The 23,107-nt window shown below is 36.1% G+C and overlaps 1 protein-coding gene and 1 long non-coding RNA gene across 9 annotated transcripts in view; one reads left to right on the top strand and one right to left on the bottom strand.

The window, feature by feature from the left end:
- LOC123867059 overlaps positions 1-23,107 on the top strand; it is a 185,931-nt gene that overhangs the window by 88,199 nt on the left and 74,625 nt on the right. The window lies entirely within an intron of this gene.
- LOC123867065 lies at positions 1,971-13,484 on the bottom strand. Its single transcript, XR_006796319.1, has 3 exons — positions 13,474-13,484; positions 10,231-10,237; positions 1,971-2,019 (listed from the first exon to the last, which is right to left on the bottom strand). It is a non-coding gene; the product is annotated as an uncharacterized LOC123867065 (long non-coding RNA).

Here is a 23,107-nt window from a genome sequence, read left to right as displayed (position 1 = left end):
AATTCTCAACTTTAAATCGACCTTACTGCATAATATTACTAGAGTTGTGTAGTAGATATATCTAAGTAGGTATTTGGTTGTAAATTACTACTTCAAATTGTTAACTTGTAGCCATGCTTCATTCCAAAAAGTCCTGAAAAGTTTTATAAAATTCAGGTTTCTGTGGAAAAATATCTTCGTTTTTTTTATTATTTTTCTATCCGACATCAACCCATCGCATAAACACTACTGAGCACGGATCTACCCACGCTGGTGAAGTCCGCATGGGCAGAATTCACAGACCTTTGAGAACATTATAGAGAACCACGCATACCTGAGAAGATATGCGTGCTTCCTCACAATGATTTCCTTCACCTAAGAGCGCTGTCGGTGATACCTAGAATGGAGAGGTGCTTGTTCCATGATCAGTGTCCTGAAAACTCGCTTACAAATACAACGACGTAACCCGTTTATAAGAGAATTTTTAACACGATTATAGAAGCACTTTGCACCGCCCGCCCTCACACTTTTCCTGCATTTATAAAAATTAGAAGGCGGGCATGGAAAAGTTGCGGATTATACAATGTAAGCGTGTTGTTCCTTCTCGTTTACTTTAAGGCGACTTTCTAACCCCCGACCCCTAAAGAGGGGTGTTCTAAGTTTGACGTGTGTATCTGTGTATCTGTCTGTGGCATCGTAGCTCCTAAACTAATGAACCGATTTTATTTAGTTTTTTTTTGTTTGAAAAGTGGCTTGATCGAGAGTGTTCTTAGCTATAATCCAATATAATACCCCTCTTTTTGGGTCGGGGGTTGAAAAAAGGTCCCAACTTGGCATGATGCTACATACCATCATGTGTTAAATACATGTAAGAGACCTACTATGTCCATAGATACATTGAACGTCTATTGGTTGAAACGAAATTTTAGTTAAAGATGCAATCTAAATTAGAATTACCAGAAAAAGACAGTGTTATGGTATGCTTATACTCTTAACGTCATATATACAGGAGCAATATATCTTCTTGCCCAATATTAGGTTCTAACGCGCAATATTAGGCAGTAACGCGCTCCGACTGAATTTCATTAAACAAAGGTTACCTTAACTACACTAATCCGACCTACTCTGACTTGTCGAATTAAGAATATATCGTATTCTTTTTGACCTGAACATACAAAATTCTCATGGTTACTAATCCATAGTTCCATACTAATGTTACAAATGTAAAAGTATTTCTGTCTGTTAGCTAAGTTCTTATTATCCATCCGTTTAACCAATTTTGATGAAAGATACAAAGATAGGTGCACTCTTTGAAAAGACATAGACAACTTTTGTTCCCGGAAAATCAAAGAGATCTACGGGATTTTTAAAAACTATATCCTATACCTTGAATTTCACAAGTAAATAGAGTTAAGGTAGTTGGTGACCACGAGATCGTTACTCAAAAAAATCTTTCTATTTAATGATTTAAAATAGAAAAATTTTCTTTCATTTTGATCCAAAATATTTTACAACGATTTTTAGGCTTTTCCTTGCTAAATTAAGTTCTACAAGCTCATTTTATTCAAATCACAATTTCATATTGCTAAGCTACATTACAGTCACTGTATGTATTAGTAACATTTCACCTCCATGGTCGAAGGACTTTTTTAACAAGGAGCTTAATAAATACAGCCCAATGAATCTATTTGCTCACTGTACCAAATAAACTTTGAAGCTCAGATTCCCTCAAGGAATTTCAAAGGGATTCAAACGCTGAAACCTTTGTTTGAATAGGTGTTGTCTCGGATAATCGTTCTATTTATTCTGTTGGGCTTTCTGCACCTCTGACAATTCAAATAACCATGTAATTTAACTAAGGTAGCATGCCTTATCTTTACCTGTTACGCAAAGTGATAATTTGCTATTTTGCTAAGCTGATGGCCCCAATTTCGTCCACGCAGATTGACCTTTTAAAATCCCCGTGGGAACTCTTTGATTTTTCGGGACCTAAACCTATTTCCACGCGAGCAAAATCGCGGGCATCAACTAGTTACTCTTCTTCTTCTTCTTTGTCGTTACACTCTTGGCAGAGCGGTCGTGGTCATCATGAAGTGACGTTTTGGGGGGCAGATGTTACACGCCTCACGAGCATTCGCCACTTCTCCCTGCTGGTTGACATTCTGGTACATTCGTGCACGGCACCGCCCACAGCGGACTTAATTTGGTCGGTCCATCGCGTAGGCGACCTTCCTCGCCCTCTGGTACCCTCCACCTTGCCCTGCACGACAAGACGCTCAATGGAGTCACTCTCACGCCGGGAGACATGTCCGAAGAACTTTAGTATGCGACCCTGTACTAACGCCGAAAGACGTTGTTTAATGCGAGTTAAGTTACTCTTAGAATTTACTAAAGCACGTAAGTAAAACCACTACTCATCAGTGGTGATCAGATAAATACTGGATCAATAAATATTGACATTGTACCTAATGATAATATTATAGTTACTTCACTCTGATAGTGCTGTCAGCCACTCAATCTTTAATCCAACGGAAGCTCACTTCAAACAATTCTTTCGCGAGAAGGAAAAGCTTATTGACGTCACTACGGTTTCATTTAAGTACTTCCGTTTCATCTAATAACAAAATTTCAATTTTAACTCTCATGCTCGGTAACTCGCATCAAAGAATTCTTGTATGGAAAGTCTGATCTATTACGTAGTAGCTACCTACATATAGATTGTTGTTGTACGTATTTCCTTACCTGAAGGGTGCCAACGGACCCTGTTGGCTGTTACTGAGCATCCACTGTTCGTCCGTCTAGCCATTCGTTCGTCTGTCAACGGGCTGTATCTCATGAACCGTAAAGGTTTTTATTGCCACAACAAATAATAAAAAAATCAAAATGGCTGCTATGCTTTTAAAAGTGTATATTTTGTACTGTGGGTATGGAATCCTTTGTGTGTAATCCGACTCTCACTTGACCGATTTTTACTACATCATAATTTTGAGTAAAAGTAAAACTTCTTTAAAGATACTAATAACTTCATCAATAGCTCAAAATGTAAAAAACCCCCGACACAAAAACCTCTATAAGAAAACTAGAAAAGAGCTGATAACTTTCAAACGGCTGAACCGATTTTCATCAATTATAGCTAAGAACGCTCTCGATCAAGCCACCCTTCAAACAAAAAAAAACTAAATTAAAATCGGTTCATTCGATTAGGAGCTACGATGCCACAGACAGATACACGTCAAACTTATAACACCCCTCTTTTTGGGTCGGGGGTTAAAAATATGTTTCATTTTAAAAAAGATGATTATAAAAACGCAACGTCCGAAAGCCCAAAATGCGTAACATTATTCCGAGCGTGAAACCGGACCTAATTATTATGAAATTAAATTGCCGCGAGTTACAAATTACCAACCTACCACTCTACGAGGAACCTAATTATGTAATAAATCACTTGACCCCCGTTCTAAGATCCCCATTCTGTAATCTGTATGGTTCCTAAACAAGAATTATAGTAGCAACGAATTTAGAATAAGGAAAATTAACGTAAAATATCCAACAAGTACCTATTTTATCTTATCTTAAAACTCGTGGGGGATGAGGTGGTTGCTGAATGTTGAAAGATTGTGTTTTTCTACGTCCCCCGAGAACATATTATCCATAAACAATGAAATGAAAAGAAAATACTGTATGTACCCGGCAGTAAATATCAGCATCGAGCTTTGAAAAGAGATAATCTTCAGCTTCGGTTATGTAGAGCATCTTCTGTTTCAGTCGCTGATTTGTCAGTCTCAATGATAGAGACGACTTTCTAAAGCTCATACTTGACTATATTTACAAATAAGTTTTTCAAATATCATTCAAATAAACAATTAATTATCACAACTATATCGTATAAATTTAACAATTTCGACCATCAATAGGAGTACAATTGTACCTACTTTGAATAAATGATTTTGACTTTGACTTAAACAGGCTTTGCAAGTGGAACTTCCTCAACCTAACAATTATAACGTTTTTGAAAATATTACCAACTCGCAATACCCGCTACTTCATTCGCTTGAATAAAAGTCAAGTGGAAATTTGATTTTCGGGTATAAAAAGTAGCCTATGTTACTCTCTAGATTTGTTTGATATATTATTCATTAAAAAAAAACCTTCGATGTATTGCTTTGTTGCGGTGCGATTGAAGGGCAAACCAACGAACGAACACATAAAATTTATAACATGGGCACATTATGGGCAGTGATTTTCAATTCTCAACTAAGTAGTTTAAGAAACAACTAGTAGTTTAAGAAATTAGCTCTAGTATCGACTATAACTCACAAATTAGTCGATACTAGAGCTAATTTCTTAAACTGGACCCTTTCAAGTAGATTTTTATATAAACCTGGGAGGATGATACTGCCATTGGCGCAATTAAAGTGTCATAAGCCTACTTTGTCGTATTAGTTTACAAATTGCGAAAAACCAAATTAAATTTGAATTTCGCGGGCAGACTCGTCTCATGCCCCTTTTAAAATGATCGACCGTAATGTAATTGGATCAAATAAGCAAACTGGGTATAAAACACAACTCACATTTTACCGGGGAAATAAAGTGCAGACCCATATTAGCCTTTTAAAGATACAAGAGATAGGTCAGGTGCTCTTCACTAAGCATGTAGGTATACCTCTCATAACGGCGGGGTACATAACATGGACGAGCAACATTGACACAAATTGGAAACGCTCCACCTCAAGGGTTGCGTGGCATAGTTTTTGAAGCAAAGCTTCTTATTTAATAAGGAACTAACTAATGCCCGCGACTTCGTCTACGTGGACTACACAAATTTCCAACCCCTATGAATTGAATTTTCGAAATTTCTTTCTTAGCGGATGCCTACGTCATACATAATACGAGTAGCTATCTGCATGCCCAATTTCAGCCCAATCTGTCAAGTCTGCGTTGATAGACAGTCAGTCAGTCAGTCATCATTTCCTTTTATATAATACTATAAGCTTCATTATGATCAACGTATGACCGGCCCACTACTGAGCACAGGTCTCTTTTCATAACGAGAAGGGCTTAGGCCACCTGACCCAGTGCGGATTGGCAGACTATAAGTTTAGTTTGATATAATCCTCTAAAACAGACAATTCTGTAAGGTACAACGTGCATCAGTCGATATACTCGATATAGTATCACCCGCCCTCCAAAGTAAGCAACACGCGCCACCATCACCACGCAACACCACACAAATCCTCCAACACATTCAACGCTCGCTCGTTTCACTCCGACACCTAAGCATCCTCAGGAGATACAGACCTAACAATGCGCAGTTGAAAAGTGACGATTGCGTATATCTTGGACTTCCGCAAAGTAACACCTGCTATTATATACCTCATATTATACAGTTTCTTATTTTGAATGTTTCGCAGTTTTCTTCTTCTTTTCTGCCTCTCCAATACTAAAGGTTAGGTCAGGTCAACTGGTAGGTATATATTATGGAAGGCTCTGAAAAATTGATTAAAAAGGTAATAGTAGGTAATTCTTTGTGACATTCAAAGATAATATTGCCGCACCTAAACGCTAACAATCAATATAAACACAATTTTACTGTCACTGTCGGTCATTGAACTAAAATACAGTCGGTACTACAAACGGCGCCATGCCCGTATATTTTAAATTATTCATAAAGACACGGAATGCCTGAACACCGTGTGTAACGTTATTGATCTATCAACAGGCCGTATGCCAAGTAAATATCAATGTGTCGTATTTGTTTTGGGAATAAACAATGTTACGTTACGGCATGAAGTCTATGACGTAAGTGGGTCAAATATTATGACTATAGGTATCTCCTACCGTATCAACGTATTTTGTAGGAAGTAATTATAGGCAACACTAATATCATAAATATGAAAGTAGGTACTTATGTCTATCAGAAAAAACAGATGGTCAGTGAAAAGTTGTAGACAACGTTTTCACTAACCATCTGTTTTTTCTTGCGAAACATCTTTAAACGGAATTGCTTACCTACGGGGTTAGCTTACGTCGTCCCGAGGACGGCTAAATTTTGCCTCGGAAAATCAGAGTTCTAAAAGGATTAAAAAAAACTGTTTTTCATGTGAATGTTTGAAGTCGTGGACATTAATTATCTTTTTGGTATGTGGATAGCTTGCGTCTTGGGGACAGCTGACATAGGATACTTTTTGTCCTAGAGAATCAAAGTATCCCCACAGGAATCTTAAAAGACAATATATCTAGTAAGTAAAGTTATAATTATTAACTATATACAAATATAAACAAGAAACTGACTAACTGAAATACAGCACAAACCGCTAGGACAAAAAAAATATTTCGCTTTATTTCGATTCGCTGCCAATGTGGATCGAAGGGGGTTAGATATGGGATGGCGGGAAAACCTTCGCACACGGCTAATTCTTAAAAAAAAACAATTTTTCAGAGATATTATATACCTATCTTTGAAGAGTTGAAGAGTGGTATGCTAAAACCCTTTAAAATATAACGTTTATGTAACCTACATTTATTAAAAGGAGCTACACAAATGTTTGCCTTACCTAAATATATTTAGCTAAGGCAACCGAGCCCCCATTAACACTAATTATCCCTAAATTCACATAGATCCCTTCATATATACATAAATAAACTTCGTTTTCTCTTTTCTAATTCAGTGGGTTTAAATCGGTGGTCGAAATAAGATCACCCATCAGTCTTTCGACTATGATACTCAATTATAATGCACAGTGCGATATCGTAACTAGGACACATATTATAGTACCTACTACCTACTTATTGCACTCTTTCAAGTTTTGCACTTAATATGACTCTGAACTACTTTTATATGCATGCCATGAAAACTCCTCTACGAGCACTTAAGCGTCGTTTTCAAGGAAATAAAATGCAATTGGTATACTTAATACTATTATTATATTAGATTCATTTTACATAATGTCATACCTATGACCTTGAGTGCCGATTTCACTAACGTCGAGTGATGTTTAATCGAGGGATAAACTGGCCTTAATGACAGTTTTTTATTGAAATCCTGCCAAAATATCAAATGGACTCTCAGCTAAGACTTATTTTGTGTCGGTGAACTTAGCCCAGAGTAAGATAATAAGCATTATTATTTTAGGCAAAACCATAATGAAAAATAGGGGATTATTTTTAACTACATATTTATTGACTTACCTACTGACAATTATTTACGACCGAAATTAATAAATCGATCTATCTGTAATCTATCGGTAAGTTAGCAACTTTGTGATTATGTCAAAAATTGTATGGTATTTTTCTACAAATAACAACGTTGCTAAGTAACTACAGATTACAGATGTAGTTTACAGATGGGTTAAATTAATTTCGGCCGGTAAACGTCTTATGATTTAATAAATAAATAGGCACCAGAACGAGTCTATACATAAGTCCATTACTTCAGCAGAAAGACAGCAAAATATTCCCCCAGGCTTTGAAATCGACACTTTAATGCCATCTTTGCCAAATCCTCTTAGGACTTTGCGACATTACTTACTTACTGTCGAAATAGGTGAGCTTAGAGAGGACTTTTACTAATAAATTAAAAAGTTCGTGAGAATTCATTTAAAATACATAGGTATAAAATCTTTATAAAGTATCTTTATAAAATTATATATAAAAACTTACTGAGATTGAACTTGACTGATTTCAAGTCCTTATTAGTTTATAGTCCTTAGGTTCATTAGTTTAGGAGCTACGATGCCACAGACGGATACACAGATACAGACGTCAAACTTATAACACCCCTATTTTTGGTCGGGGGTTAAAAACCTTAATCCAAAGTGTTCGCACGTGAGTACGCTATTCCCTTTGTTTGTGATGGAAGCTGTCATTATCCTCTTAGTTCTAATTTGCCGTTACCGTGTGTCTGTTTAATAAATAGGTTCATGTCACAGTGTTCACTTCACATCGTAGGTGCGTTTATCATTAATTATGTTTACTTGTAATCCTAGAGTACAATTGGAAATACGTTAACTGTTAATTATAATTACTGTTTGTGTACCTCTACACCATTTTAACGTAGACTATTCGTGTTTACAATGATATCACTTTTAAACCCATTTTACTTACTACCCATAATATTATAAATGCGTATTTGTTTGTTGGTTTATGTTGGCTTGTTCTACATTCGCGCCACAGCGAAGCAACGAATTGATCTGATTTTTAGGGTTCCGTACCTCAAAAGGAAAAAGGAACCCTTATAGAACCTTCTTTTCTGTATGTCCGTCGTCTGTCTGTCTGTCTGTCCGTCTGTCCGTCCGTCTGTCTGTCGTGTTTGTCAAGAAAACCTACAGGGTAGGTAGTTCTCGTTGACTTAAAATCATAAAATCAGGCAGGTCGGTAGGTTTTTAGCACAAGTAGGTATAGGAAAAAATTCCGTGAATTTGTGGTTATCACAAAAAAAAATTAAAATGTGCTCATGAACAAATAGTAATTAGTATTTTCCAATTTTCAAAGTAAGGTTTCATATGAAAGGACTATGCCTGTACATTCTAAAGCAGATTTTTATTTATTCTTATGCTTAGTTTTTAAGTTATCGTGCAAAATGACGAAAAAATACCCGAGTACTTAACCCTCGATGCGCGAGTCTGACTCGAACTTGCCTGGTTTCTCACATGGATGACAGACCTGGTGAGTGACATAGGCAACTTTTATCCCGGAAAATCAAAAAGTTCTTACGGAATTTTCGAAAAGCTGAATCCACGCGGACGAAGTCATGCATAGCTACTCGTAGTAGGAACACAAAGCAAAATTGTGTAGGCAATTCGCAGCAAATGACCTGAACAAACACGGCAAGCTACGAGGGCATTTAGACAAACCCCATTTATTGTTCTTGTACGCCCTTTGATGCTTGGGCATCTTTTTAAATAGAGCGTAAAATCAATACGATTTTATTTTCTGCTGTATATCTATCTAGAAATATATCGATTATACGCACAAACCTACACATCCACCATCAACATCAACCTAGTATACTTACTCAGCTAGGTACTCAACAAGGGCAACTTTATTGTACGTGTTCAACAAGGTTACCTTCCGATCAAGTACTTATGTACGAATGTAGTATAGAAGCAGGCGTTATTTTGCGGAAGTCCATGATATACAAGGAACCAAAAGCTTAATTTGCTATAATCCGCCAAACCAAAGAAATCTGTATGGTGCAACATGCAGCATGAGGGCGGGCGGTGCATGTCGCATGCTGCATGTTGCACCATACAGATTTCTTTGGTTTGGAGGATTATAGCAAATTAAGCTTTTGGTTCCATGTATTTATGTACGAGAATGCATTGCAAGGAATGATTTTGAAAGTCCCTTGAAACACAGAATATTAACTACTAATCGGTCGGACACTATACCTGATAAATAGTCCTGACTCCTGGCGCATGGATGTGCGAACTTTGAGTACGTAAGGCATATTGATTATTGACCAACCACTTGCTCTGGTAAATCTGGTCGCACATAGGCACTACTTCAAACGGTAACATTTCACCTTGTTAGTCCGATAACAAGGACGCGAAGTACAACAATCCGCCTAATTCATTACGTGTCCCAGAATTTACTGCTTATTATAGAAATGTTAAAGTCAAAGTTAGGTACATTACATGTTTTGCCATTTCTCATTTTCGAAATAGGTACACCACGATTTTCCGTGGAAGCAATTTAGTTTCATCAGTTGAATGCGGGACGTTGCCCTTCGGCGGTTGACAGTGATTAGTTCTGGGCCTTGTGACGTTGACTCCGAGTTAAATGCCTGTCAGCTTCATGTAATGAGGTGTACTCTAAACTAAACTAAATGCTAATAGGATGACATCGACAGCTCGTGCTGAATTTACCAGGACTTTGTAATGACGCCAACAAATTATATAGCTATGATTGGAGATAGCTATGGTTGGATTGTGATTACATCAGTAATGAGGAAATCCAGAAGAAAATAAGAGTAAGTGACAAAGCTCAACGGGTCGCGAAGCTGAAATGGCAATGGGTAGGGCATATAGGGTACTAGCCGATGCCCGCGACTTCGCCCGCGTGGATTTAGGTTTTTTGAAATCCCGTGGGAACTCTTTGATTTTCCGGGATAAAAAGTAGCCTATGTGCTAATCCAGGGTATAATCTATCTCCATTCTAAATTTCAGCCCAATCCGTCCAGTAGTTTTTGCGTGAAGGAGTAACAAACATACACACACACACACACACACACACACACACACACACACACACATAAAAACTTTCTCCTTTATAATATTAGTGTGATATAGGGAAGCGATGGATGCTGGGGTGTCAAGTAGCCAAAATACCGACGTCACACCGGAAAGCGTAACAAAAGCAGGCCTACCACAAGGTGGGCAGATGTACATCAAGCGAATCGCAGGGAGCCGCTGGGTTCAAGCAACGCAAGATCGTGGGGCATGGAAGTCCCTTAGTACAAGAGAACTAAGTCCAGTAGTTTGTCAGTAACAATCTAACAGTCAGGATGTCTACCAGTAGCCAATGATGATGATCATGAGTAAAGTGCGTGCTGTCAATGTCTACCAAAATAGCACTGAGCTTAGGTAATAGTTATGTAGTAAGCCTATGTCTTCGCCCGTGTAGAGTTTTATAAAATACCATTGCGAGTTAAGGGAAAATTCTGAACAAACACTCCTCAAGCATTTTCCATTAAAAATTTCAATTTCAATTTTCATTCCTTACTGATCTTTAATAGGATATTACAATTAACAGAGTTCATATTTATATAACTTATTTACATGTAACATGATTTTACTAACCCCTGACCCAAAAAGAGGGATGTTATAAGTAATTGACGTGTGTATCTGTGTATCTCTCTGTGACATCGTAGCTCCTAAACTAATGAACCAATTTTTATTTAGTTTTTTTTTTGTTTGAAAGGTGGCTTGATCGAAAGTGTTCTTAGCTATAATCCAAGAAAATCGGTTCAGCCGTTTGAAAGTTATTAGCTCTTTTCTAGTTACTGTAACTTTTACTTGTCGAGGGTGTTATAAATTTTTAATTTACACTTGTTTAAAAGAAATTTAATGGGGCGATATAACATTTACCTACTTAATGTCTACAAAGCCTTGATCATGTTTGGTAGTGGTCGAAAGTTTTTCGTATATAATCAATGGATATAGGTTAGGTAAGTTAGACTAATGACCCTATATTTAAGTAATAGCGTTGCGTGATCAGTTTTTACCACGTTATAGTTTATTCAGTTATTCACTTTTGTAATTAACTAACACTATAATTTGTATAAATGGACTTAGAAAAAGAAACACTAAATCAATACGATATTTTAATATACTATGTGATAGAAGATTACGAAGTAGGTACCTAGTCTCTTTTTGTGTGATCTGTAACTTATTTTAAAATGATATTTTAAAAAAATGGGAGTCAGTGGTGAATTGGAGACCACCGGCAAAGTGAAAACGTAAAACTACTTATATCTTTTTTTAAATTTCTAATTATTCGTTGTATCAAAAATAAAAAATTTAGTATCTGTAAATTAAAATCATTAACATTAGTTTGACATGTGTTTATATTATACATCTATCTGCACTCCGAGCATTATTATAGTATACATTTATATACATTAGCATGTCGGTAACGTGACCAATGTCAATGTTATATTGTAAGTAAAATAGGTTGGATGGAATAAAATACTTTAAAATAAGAATATATAGGGATAATGGACCTACGAAATTGAAAAGAAATTCTCTATTCCTTCTACCGGGAACCTGGATTTAAAAAGTGGACCTCAATACGAGAGATAGACAGCTGTGAAGATAAATGGATATTTGAAAGTTGCGGTGAATAAAAAATTATGGGGACGCAACCGATCTTCAAAGAAAACTCTTTCGTGTGAAAAAGTTTAGATAGTGTTATATTATGATGATAAAACATAGTGTATTTTAATACCCATTATTATAAAAATGTAAGCTGTGATAGCGTAGTGGTTAGAACGTCCGCCTCCTAATCGGAGATCGGGGTTTCGATCCTGGGCACGCACCACTAACTCTTCAGTTATGTGTGTTTTAAGCAATTAAATACCACTTGCTTTAACGGTGAAGGAAGGTACATCGTGAGGAAACCTGCATGCCTGAGAGTTCTCCATGTTCACAAAGGTGTGTGAAGTCGCCAACCCGCATTGGGCCAGCGTGGCAGACTATGGCCTGAACCCTTTTCATTCTGAGAAGAGACCCGTAATCAGTAGTGGGGTGGGAATGGGTTGAAATATATACCTACAGGTCCACCAGTGGACGTCTATTGACTAAAACGATGATGATAATAATTTTTTTGTTTGGATATCAAATAGTTTTTAGACAGTATCAAATAGAGCTAAAATGCTAAAACTATGATACAGCGCTCCAACAATATCGGCACTTGAAAAACATTTTAACGTTTTTCAACTAATTTCGATATCCATTGAAGTTAATATGATCAGTGAGATGGGTCGCCACTTTAGCACGTCCGTTTGTCTGTCAATGTGAAGAGCTCTTACTTTACAGGCTTTAGATTTGATTAGAGACGTTTTTATATACCACTAAAATATAGTTCATGCATTTACCAAACGATTTTTGCAAAGATCAGTCGTTTTGATGGGTTGGGTTGTCTCTCACGACAGCACAGAATAATATAATAGTACTTACTATACGTAACGACAGTATAAATAAATAAAATAAAATTCCTACTGTATAATTTAGGCCTCATTCGCTTTTTTAGCTATTTTAACGTCCGTTTAAAAAGTGTTCAAATAGAACAAATGCATACCCAAGTATCTGTTCACACGTCAACGCTTTTTTGACGTGCATTTGTATTTTCAGCGCAACACCGGGTTTTAACTCAACGCTTTTTTAACGCTCGTGCGAATTAGGGTTTACAATACCTAAAACTCGTGAATAAATCAACTAACGCGTCGGCAACATTTTATGTAACCTTTTTTATTTTTCTTGTGTCTATACCCTGGATTGGTGGATTGATTCAATTAAGTAGTTAACTACTATTTAATTAATTTTTAAAAACACGAAAACTAGCACGTCACAAGCGTCAAACATTCAAAAGCTCCCCTTTCGACGGTGAAATCACGTCGTTTCGTAAGATGGCAGAAGAAAATGTAACAGAAATAAATAAATAAATAGTGTTCTCACAGAGTTACAACTTACAATACCCAGTAAACTACTCGTACCTAGATCTTTTCATACAAACATCTGTGCCTGGGGCACAACTGTGTTCCGAATCCGAGATCTGGGGCGACACTTGCATTATTCAAAAGAACGCGATGTGATTTAACACTGGCTGTATACAATACGAAATTACTGTGAATTTACTTCCTGCGCTTCTGTTTGCTATATAATTAACCTTTTCATACAATCCTTGCCAAGGATTAAAGTAGTTAAATTTTTTACAGAAATATGTCATGAATACATTTCACAGCATATAGCTCACTAAACAACCTTCTCTCCTAACCTAACATAATATAACATTCAATGTGGGTTTTGTACATATAATAATTTCTTGCCTATTATAGGTAAAGTGGGAGGCAAAGATCAGGCAAACTGTATGTAATTCATTTTAAGGCAATAGGTATTTGACAAATCGCAAAAATGCTGTACTTTGAAGTAAATTGTTTATTTTTCTAAAGCATTAACAGCTATTAAATACATGCAATTAAAAACTTCAGTTTGTGAAGATTATAAGAACTTCTTATAATTTTGTATACATTATCCCAATAGATAAATAAAAACAAGTTGAAAACATTGCTCTTCGCAACTTGTTGTGTAAAAATTTTCTTTAACATCTTGACGCTTTGAAGCCAACCTCCAGAAAATGATATGTTTAGGTTTAGCAATCAATTTGAACTGTTAGTTTTATACTAAATGTTTTTCATTTCTTAAATAATCTAAAACTAACCAAAAAACTTCCTGTGCTATTTATTTTCTTGCAGGCGCTCTATGGGATTCAGTGTCCACTGGACTCTCATGACGGGCGGACTGCGCGCGTCATTTCGTCGCAAAATATTATTTAAAATGAATTTAAGCTTATTATTTTTGAATGAAAGTTGTGTTTATAATCGTTGAAAAATAAAATAGGGATATTTTCATTTCTAAATGAAGCCTGCTTATATACTAAAATTTATTCTAAAGTTACGGTTTTACCAGGTAAATACTCGGAGGTTGTCATAGATTATGATGACAGATAGTAAGTGTTCTAAATAGGTATTATACCTATGTTTTTAGGAGATAGCGCGCCTCGTTTCGGGCGCCGTGTTCCGAAATGGATTTCGTAGTAGTGCATGTTTGGTGCAAGCCCCACATGACGGAGGGGTATGCGTCAGGCATTTCCTGTGTACAAAAAAAAGACCTATATTTCGGATCCATATTTCATCACTGACAATATGCACTAGGTATTCAAAGACTGGTCTTCAAGCATTGAGGAATTTTGGACGAGAGACATCTCGAAGGTTCCCGAAGGCTGCCTGAGTTAGATTTGTCGGCTAGCTAGCTTTTTTCGAAATTGGACTTACTTAGCTGAATTGTGTGTTAGAGCTTTCTTATGAGATATTGTATGTACTTAATATTATAACCATGGGTCTCATAAGAAAGCTCAGATTCATGCTGCGGGCAATGGGGAGAGCCTAAAGGTTGGAACGCCATTTCGGCGGCCGTGTTTCCTGCCATATATACCTTAGATACCTGCAAGCCAAGAGTGAATAGGCATCTTCTAGGTAAGCGTGCTCCAACTTGGACCTCATCATTGCTTTCTTTAAAGCATGATTGTCGTCAAGCGCAAGCGCAAAGATTCAGGCGGCGCAAACCCGTAGCATGTGGAAGACCCTATTAAAGACCTATGTTCACTGTGGACGTCTGTCGGTTGATGTTGATGATTATGTCTTTAGTGCAAGTAGTTCAGTAGTTTCAGAGTTTATCGATAACAAACAAACAAACCTTTCCTCTTCATAATATATGTACTTAATAGCGCAGGCTTGGAAAAAATCTCGTGGAAACTCTTTGATTTTCCGAGATAAATGTCAATTTACCTGGCAGCCCTAATCAATTTTATCACTGATAATAATAACTAATTCATAACCGTTAAACCTAAGAGTCAAAATCTCGTTTTTCTAGTCGAGTTCCGTAGGCTCTTTGAACCCACCGCATTATTATCCCAAGAAAACCTACCATTAGATGTAGGAATAATGGAAAGATGTCACAACCCTCAGCAATAAAGAATACGATGCGGAAAGAGATGTCACTCTCAAGGTCTTTAAATGTATCCATGCAAAAAATCACGTCGACTGGTTGCTCCGTTGCAGCGTGATTGAATATTAAACCAACAAACACACTTTCGCATTTGAAATATGGCCAGTGAATATAAAAAACACTTTAAATCTCTCTCTGCTCTCTGAGAGACGTTAGGCAAAGTGAACACGAATTATGACACTTCTGTGTTCTTATACAAGCTTAGGTCTCTCAATTTTGTCAATTAATGTCAAATTTCTTTCTCAGATCAAAACCTAGTAAGTGGTTTAAATTCAAGAGAAGTTTAGGCCGTAGTCTAACGCTGGTCCAATGCGGAATGGCATACTTCACACACCTTTGAGAACATGGAAAACTTGCAGGTATGCAGGTTTCCTCACGATGTTTTCCTTCGCCGTTAAAGCAAGTGATATTAAATTGCTTAAAACGCACATAACTGAAAAGTTAGTAGTGCGTGATTCCGGGATCGAACCCCCGACCTTCGATTAGGAGGCGGACGTTCTAACCACTAGGCTATGACAGTTTTTAAATTAAAGGGGTTTAAATATTTTAGTGTGAAGACTGGCCAACACATTTATTCATTACATGTGCATCATTTTCTTTTTTAGGGTTCTGTACCTCAAAATGAAAAACGGAGCTCTTAAAGGACCACTTTGCTGTCTGTCCATTTGTCCGTCCGTCCGTCAAGAAAACCTATACAGTACTTCCCGTTGATCTAGAATCACGAAATTTGTTCTCGGATTTATTCTATCTACCTGCCCATAATTCTAGGTTAACGGGAAATACCCTATCGGTTTTCTTGACAGACACGACAGACGGACAGACGGACAGAAAGACAGACAAGAAAGTGATCCTATAAGGGTCCCTTGTTTCTTTTTGAGATATGGAACCCTAAAAACATTATGTAAGTATGCAAAGTATTTCCCTTGCAAACCATATTTAACAGTTGACATGTAGAGGTCATTGACTTTTCCTATCTTACTTTTAAGTTTTAATGCATTATTAAGTATTTACTGTTTTGACATGGTATTTAGATAATGGGTGATATTTATTTTATTTAATCTAATTCCTTTGAAAAATTTAGTAAGGCGCATTAATCTATAAAAAACCTAGCCAGTTCATAGACTTACTACGTTTTAAAATGGTCAAAGCGACTTACTAGCTTTTAATTTTACTTTAATGTGGGTGTCCTTACAATACAACGGGACATACTATGAAAGTTAGGCTTATGACATAAAACGATTTTCGGAAAAATGACATTTACTTTGTTTTGATATGGGGCGGTCGATATAATTAGGTACTAGGGTAAAGGCTCGAGTAAATGAACAGATTGGACGTTTTTACATGTATTAAGAGCTGGAATAAAAAACCGGCTGATATACCTTTTTTAAATATTTTCTTACAAATTCTTACACTTTTTTCAATTTCAATTTCAAAACCGTGTTCCGTTCAAATCGTTCAAAAGTGCGTGTGCGTGCGTTCATGTGTGTGTGTGAGTGTGTGTGAGTATATACTTGTCTGTATGTTTGTACGAGTGTTTGTGAGTGTGGTATTGCGTTGTATAACCACATGAGTAGCGAACAGAGTCAAAGCTTCATACAAGCGCGCTACGATAGGTACACTACTACAAGCTTGAGGCGCGTGTGTGCGTGAGCACAGGCGCTACGTCGCGTACGGAGAGAAATCGGTTTATACCGGCTCGGCCTGTGCTCAAGCTCAGGGGCTGCAGTACACGTCGCGCGTCGTGTTTTCATTTAATTTAATGTTAATGATAATAATTTAAATAGTGTTTAAAATCTATTTTCTTGAACTGTCATAGATTTTGTTCAAAATCAATATCTGAGGATCCCTAGGATCACAAAACAGGAAATTGTTACCAAAACTTAAAACAGTTGGCGCCATTTTGAAATTCTTTGTTAATTGACCGATTTCGTTCAAAATCGATATTTAGAGCTCCGTGGGATCACAAAATAAGAAACTGTTACCAAAATTTAAAAAAGTCGACGCCATTTTGAAATTCTTTGTTAATTGACCGATTTCGTTCAAAATCGACATTTAGAGCTCCCTGGGATCACAAAAAAGGAAACTGTTACCAAAATTTAAAAAAGTCGACGCCATTTTGAAATTCTTTGTTAATTGACCGATTTCGTTCAAAATCGATATTTAGAGCTCCCGGGGATCACAAAATAAGAAACTGTTACCAAAATTTAAAAAAGTCGACGCCATTTTGAAATTCTTTGTTAATTGACCGATTTCGTTCAAAATCGATATTTAGAGCTCCCTGGGATCACAAAATAGGAAACTGTTACCAAAATTTAAAAAAGTTGGCACCATTTATAATTCTTTGTAAATTGACTGATTTCGTTCAAAATCGATATTTAGATCTATCGATCGATATTTAAAAATCGGTATTTAATAGTTTAAATATCGATTTTTAGACCCTTAGACCCTACTTTTACTAAAAAAAAAGTCTTATAATTTGGCACGAACCATCTAAACACCATGATGATTATTATTTCTGCATTGTGAATATAACCAGAAGAAACAGCAAAAAAATTATGCCAAGCGACTATATTGTAAGACTATTTGCAGTCTACAATTAGAACGATTCTGACTTCTGGTGATAAATCTGTACCTCAGCCCCAACCCAGTACCTCCAATCTACTTCAAGAACTTTCAGAAGGTAGTGACGATGTAGTGACTTTTACATCTCAACTTAGACTATTGAATCAAAATGATTTGGACCACTTAATGAGAGATCTTAGATTGTCTAAAAAGCATCAGAACATGTGGCTTCTCGGCTCAAAGGAACAAATCTGATAACATGTGTTACGGTATATTGTTCTCACTACTCTCAAAACATTCAGCAGCTGATGTTGCACTTCCAGCGACTTGGGTGCAACATGGGCATTAAGTTTCATTTTCTCTGTAATCATTTAGACGGTTTTCCAGAAAATTTAGGTGACTTTCAAACTAAGATAACTATACCAAAGGGGATAATATCATATGAAAGGGCTCTATTATACATTCTAAAACAGGTTTTATTTATTATTATTATTATGTAAAATAGTTTTTGATTTATCGCGCAAAATGTAGAAAAAAATATACAATAAGTCAAAAACTGTGAAAATCTGACAATTTTTTTTAGTTTGAATTTATTAATAGGAATCGAGAGTTTATGCACTAGATAGAGTTCGTTCATTCACTGGAATTCCCAGTTCATTTACTGGCAATTTATCCTTTTGTTAAATAAAATAATTTATAATAATTAATACCACGCATTTTATTTGATTTTTTGATATACTGTGTACAGATACACAAAAAATAAAAATTATATATAGAACAATTCTCATATATCTTAATTTTAGGTCAAAGTCAGGGTAATCCTTATTCGTTCATGTACTGGATCTTTTACCCTCCTACGTCAAAATACTAAAAGTCCGCGTAAATTTCGCAGATTGAAATGTCTGCTTGATTAATTGTCAATAGAGGGTTATGACATGTCAAAATTGCTAGTTTGAAGGTGAAATCGTCTAAGTCATTCGAGATGGTTTTCCTCTTAACAGTTAGTTCAAAAATTACGGCGTGAACTGAAATCCGAAAGATCGTTGATGCGAATCCCATTGTGGACTTAGAGAGGAAAAACGTTAGGGTGTTTACTGTTCACCAAATTTTTTTAATTATTTATTATTTATTCATTTATTTTCAACAAAAAAAGATAACAATATTGATTTCTTCGTGGTCGTATGCGCTCGGATTATATACAGGCTTGCGCGTATGCATCCTAAGGTGGAATGCGCCTGCCTAGAAGGTGCCTATTTACCCATCTTTTAAAGGTACTACAATATAACAACAAGCGGAGAAAATGGGAGCCAAAAGTGCATTCCATATTCTAGTAGTGCGTATTAGAAACGGCGAGGTAGCAAATCGCTTAGTGCGAGTTCTGGAATTTCGACTGGCATACCATTCCTTGAATTCTAAAAATAATGTAAAATCCAAATACGATACATAAAGGTTCAAAGGTTCGATGTCAAAGCCTTAAATAATGTATTTTCCTCAGTTGCTCCTTATTAGGAGTCCGTCACCCATTCCCAAAGTGAGTAATTCAGTTTCATCGGCATCGTCCCGGACATTACCCTTCAGCGGTCGACGGTGATTAGTTTTGGGTCTTTTGACTCAGGCGAACGTTAACGTTCTATATACGGCAGAAATCACACACATACCTACCTACCTTCATACCTGTTTAAGTAGGTATAATTTTTGTTTAATTAAAACCGTTTTAGCTCAAAGATCGGCATCTATTGCCTAGCATCCGCATATGCCACGATTCTCATAATCCTCAGTACTTAGTACATAATAATTCAATGGTGTTGTGTCTAGTGACCACCAGCGATTCGTTTGTTGCCATCTGTCAGTCATCATTTTCGGAGAACTAAGACTTTAAGAAAAGTGGTAGGTACCTAATGTTTTACATACTTTTAGCAGCTGATATCTTTAAATTGGCCGTTATCGGCACAAGCTAGCAAATATGCGTAACTTAAAAGTACGTACACTGTTATGACTACTTATACTCTAACCCACTACTAACTACACATACAAAGCAAAACAAAAGGTACCTACCTACTACAAAAAGGTAGGTGGGTACTACAACTGCATTCATATTAATTTTGTAGAAAAAACTTGTAGCTCTCCGTAAAGAAAATAAATGCAGTTAAATATCTTATCAACATAAGTTTGGAACGCTTAGTTGGCACGAGACTAAATTAAATGCGTTTGTTGAACTTTGCTTATAGTGTTACTCGAGGGTAAGTTGGGTTTGCAGTTAGCAAATGTTACTCTAAGAACATAATTTCAGCGAATAACTCATGCCAAGTATTCATGAACAATAACTGTAAAACTTGCAGAAATCAGCTCTGGTAAATGGCGATTCACCTCCACTGTGTAAGAATTCAGGTACGAAGCGATTCACTTCTTCGTTTCTAATACTACTTATTAGAAATGAAGAAGTGAATCGCCTATTAAATAACGCAATGCTAAAATATGGAATGCCCTTTCGACTTCTGTTTCCCCGCTAGATATGCGTACATTAAGCAAATAAAAATGATTATGATTATCATAACATTACATGTAACATGTTGTAAGGTTATTTTAAAAAAAGTTGATTTGAGTTGTCAAAAATAATATAAAATTATTAATTTATCTAATGCAGGTAGTTTGGTAAAATCGATATTTGGCTCATTCGATGTCATACAATCTGTTGCTAGGAGGCCAACAAGATTGAACTTGCATAAATACGGGTGTTTTGAAGGTTTTAGTTTAGTCTCCTTCTGAGATTCGGAGCGATATCGCATATTTTCGGTATTTGGGTTGTGAACTGGATAATTAGATGTTGTGATAGCAATCACGCTCTAATTAAATTATTTATTTTGGCATTAGTTTGTTTAGATTAAAACTATCGGATAACCTTGCACATTAAACTTGTGTTTTTTTTGTGTTGGTTTTGGAGAGGACATTCCAATAATTCGATAAAAATATTTAAATAATACCTGCTTTTCTGAGTGACGCCAATAAGTCAGAAGCGGGACGTGTCTCACGTTGTCTTAATTTCGCTTTGGTATCTTTTTGTAAACAACCCACATTTGATTAAAATTTTTATTGAGTTTGATTTGGTGATTAAAATTTTTAGTTTTTTTTTAATAATTTAGTCTTTTGTGAATTGGAAAGTAATTTGCAATGAGTGGTTCAGATTTTGTATACATCGAATGAGAAGTTAGTCGTTTGGATTTATTGTTGACTTGATATTAAAACTGAGAGTTCGGCGGTTCAGGGTAGGTTTTTTAATGATTTGACGGAGGGCAGGATAGCCCATGATTTGGATTTGACTTAGGGCAAGGAAGCCCGCGACTGACATGACAAGATTATTTAGAAACACGAGGGCGTGTTAAATTCAGGACGGCCGAACTGTAAGGTTATTTTAAAAAAAGTTGATTTGAGTTGTCAAAAATAATATAAAATTATTAATTTATCTAATGCAGGTAGTTTGGTAAAATCGATATTTGGCTCATTCGATGTCATACAATCTGTTGCTAGGAGGCCAACAAGATTGAACTTGCATAAATACGGGTGTTTTGAAGGTTTTAGTTTAGTCTCCTTCTGAGATTCGGAGCGATATCGCATATTTTCGGTATTTGGGTTGTGAACTGGATAATTAGATGTTGTGATAGCAATCACGCTCTAATTAAATTATTTATTTTGGCATTAGTTTGTTTAGATTAAAACTATCGGATAACCTTGCACATTAAACTTGTGTTTTTTTTTGTGTTGGTTTTGGAGAGGACATTCCAATAATTCGATAAAAATATTGAAATAATACCTGCTTTTCTGAGTGACGCCAATAATGTAGTATAATTATTGGTACCTTCAGAAAAAGAGTGACATCTAATAGGCAGGCGTGTTGCATCACCATCTACTTCTTTGGTATGATTGCAGTCAAACGCAAGCTAACTTACTTAATTATAATACTTGATACTTAATTATAAAAAAACAATTTCTATCGTACAAGTTTTGATTTAATTTAATTTTAATTTAGTTGCAGATATTAATTAAAATTTGACATGATAGTGACAGCTGATTTTGCAAGCTTTATTGCCAGTGTAAACTTAGCTTTAGAGTTTGAGATGCTTTTAAATTCACTAAGTTTCTAAAAGTACATGTACCTAGCTTGTAAAATTGCATTATTTATTTAAATACTGGCTGTTTGTACCAACTTTGCACGTGTAGGGGCTTACCTATTCTTTAAACTGAAATATGAGAATGTGTTTAGTGTTATACATATATTATACTTACTTAAATCTTTCTCGCTAGACACTGAACTAAGATATTTAGCAGTTACAAGCGAATACACAATCAAACGAGGATTGCAACTTTGTTTTACGAGCATACTTTCTAGAGATTTGCCTGAGATTTATAAAACTAAACAAGTTGGTAGTTGGTACCTATAGACAAAGCTAACATTTTCAGTCAAGTCTAGGTTTTGCATTAATCAATCTTGGAGCCTATGTCATTTAGCGATCCAGGTAATCTTAGATAACTTTAACTCTAACTACAAAGCGATCATAAAGGTTAAGACGTCAACCTCTTACTCAAGGGGTTGAGGGTTCGATCTGTATAGACGGACTGCATTTGGATTTCATGCCGACTGCAAAATTCCAGTTTGGATGCAGTTTTATTATTTGACACAACTGCCGAGTACTTACGCTGCAAAGTACGCGTGCAGTTCACACTGAATGCCCACTGGAAGTCGACTGCATGTGGATTGCGCAGTCGAATGGTAGTTGCGAGTATCTATAACATTGACTCTAAGGCTGAAATATATAAAGCGCACTTTGACTTTGCTCTGACTTAAGATTGAGTTAAAACGAGACAGATTTATGTGAGAGATATGTCTCGTTTTAACTCTGTCTTAAGTCTAAGCAAAGGCAGAGCGCGCTCTATAGATCTCACCCTAAGGCTGAGATCTATAGAGCGCACTTTGACTTTGCTCAGACTTAAGACACTGTTAAAACGAGACAGCGTTAAACCGCTGGCATAAATCTGTCTCGTTTTAACTCAATCTTAAGTCAGAGCAAAGTCAAAGTGCGGTCTAGAGATTTCAACTTAAGCGCACAGCAAGATAGACGAATTCAATATTTTTTTTAACTAAAGGTAGAGTATATATCTTCTCATGCCAGTTAAGCTAACAACTATTGCAATTTAATTGAAATTGTTACTCCAAAGGTGCTCTGAACTTCTTGTAAATTAATTAATATTGGAATATCAATTTTCTGAGCATCCAGTTTGTGTTGAAC

This window comes from Maniola jurtina, chromosome 7, assembly GCF_905333055.1.
Source record: "Maniola jurtina chromosome 7, ilManJurt1.1, whole genome shotgun sequence".
Taxonomy (NCBI): domain Eukaryota; kingdom Metazoa; phylum Arthropoda; class Insecta; order Lepidoptera; family Nymphalidae; genus Maniola; species Maniola jurtina.
This window is presented reverse-complemented; position numbering and strand designations above follow the sequence as displayed.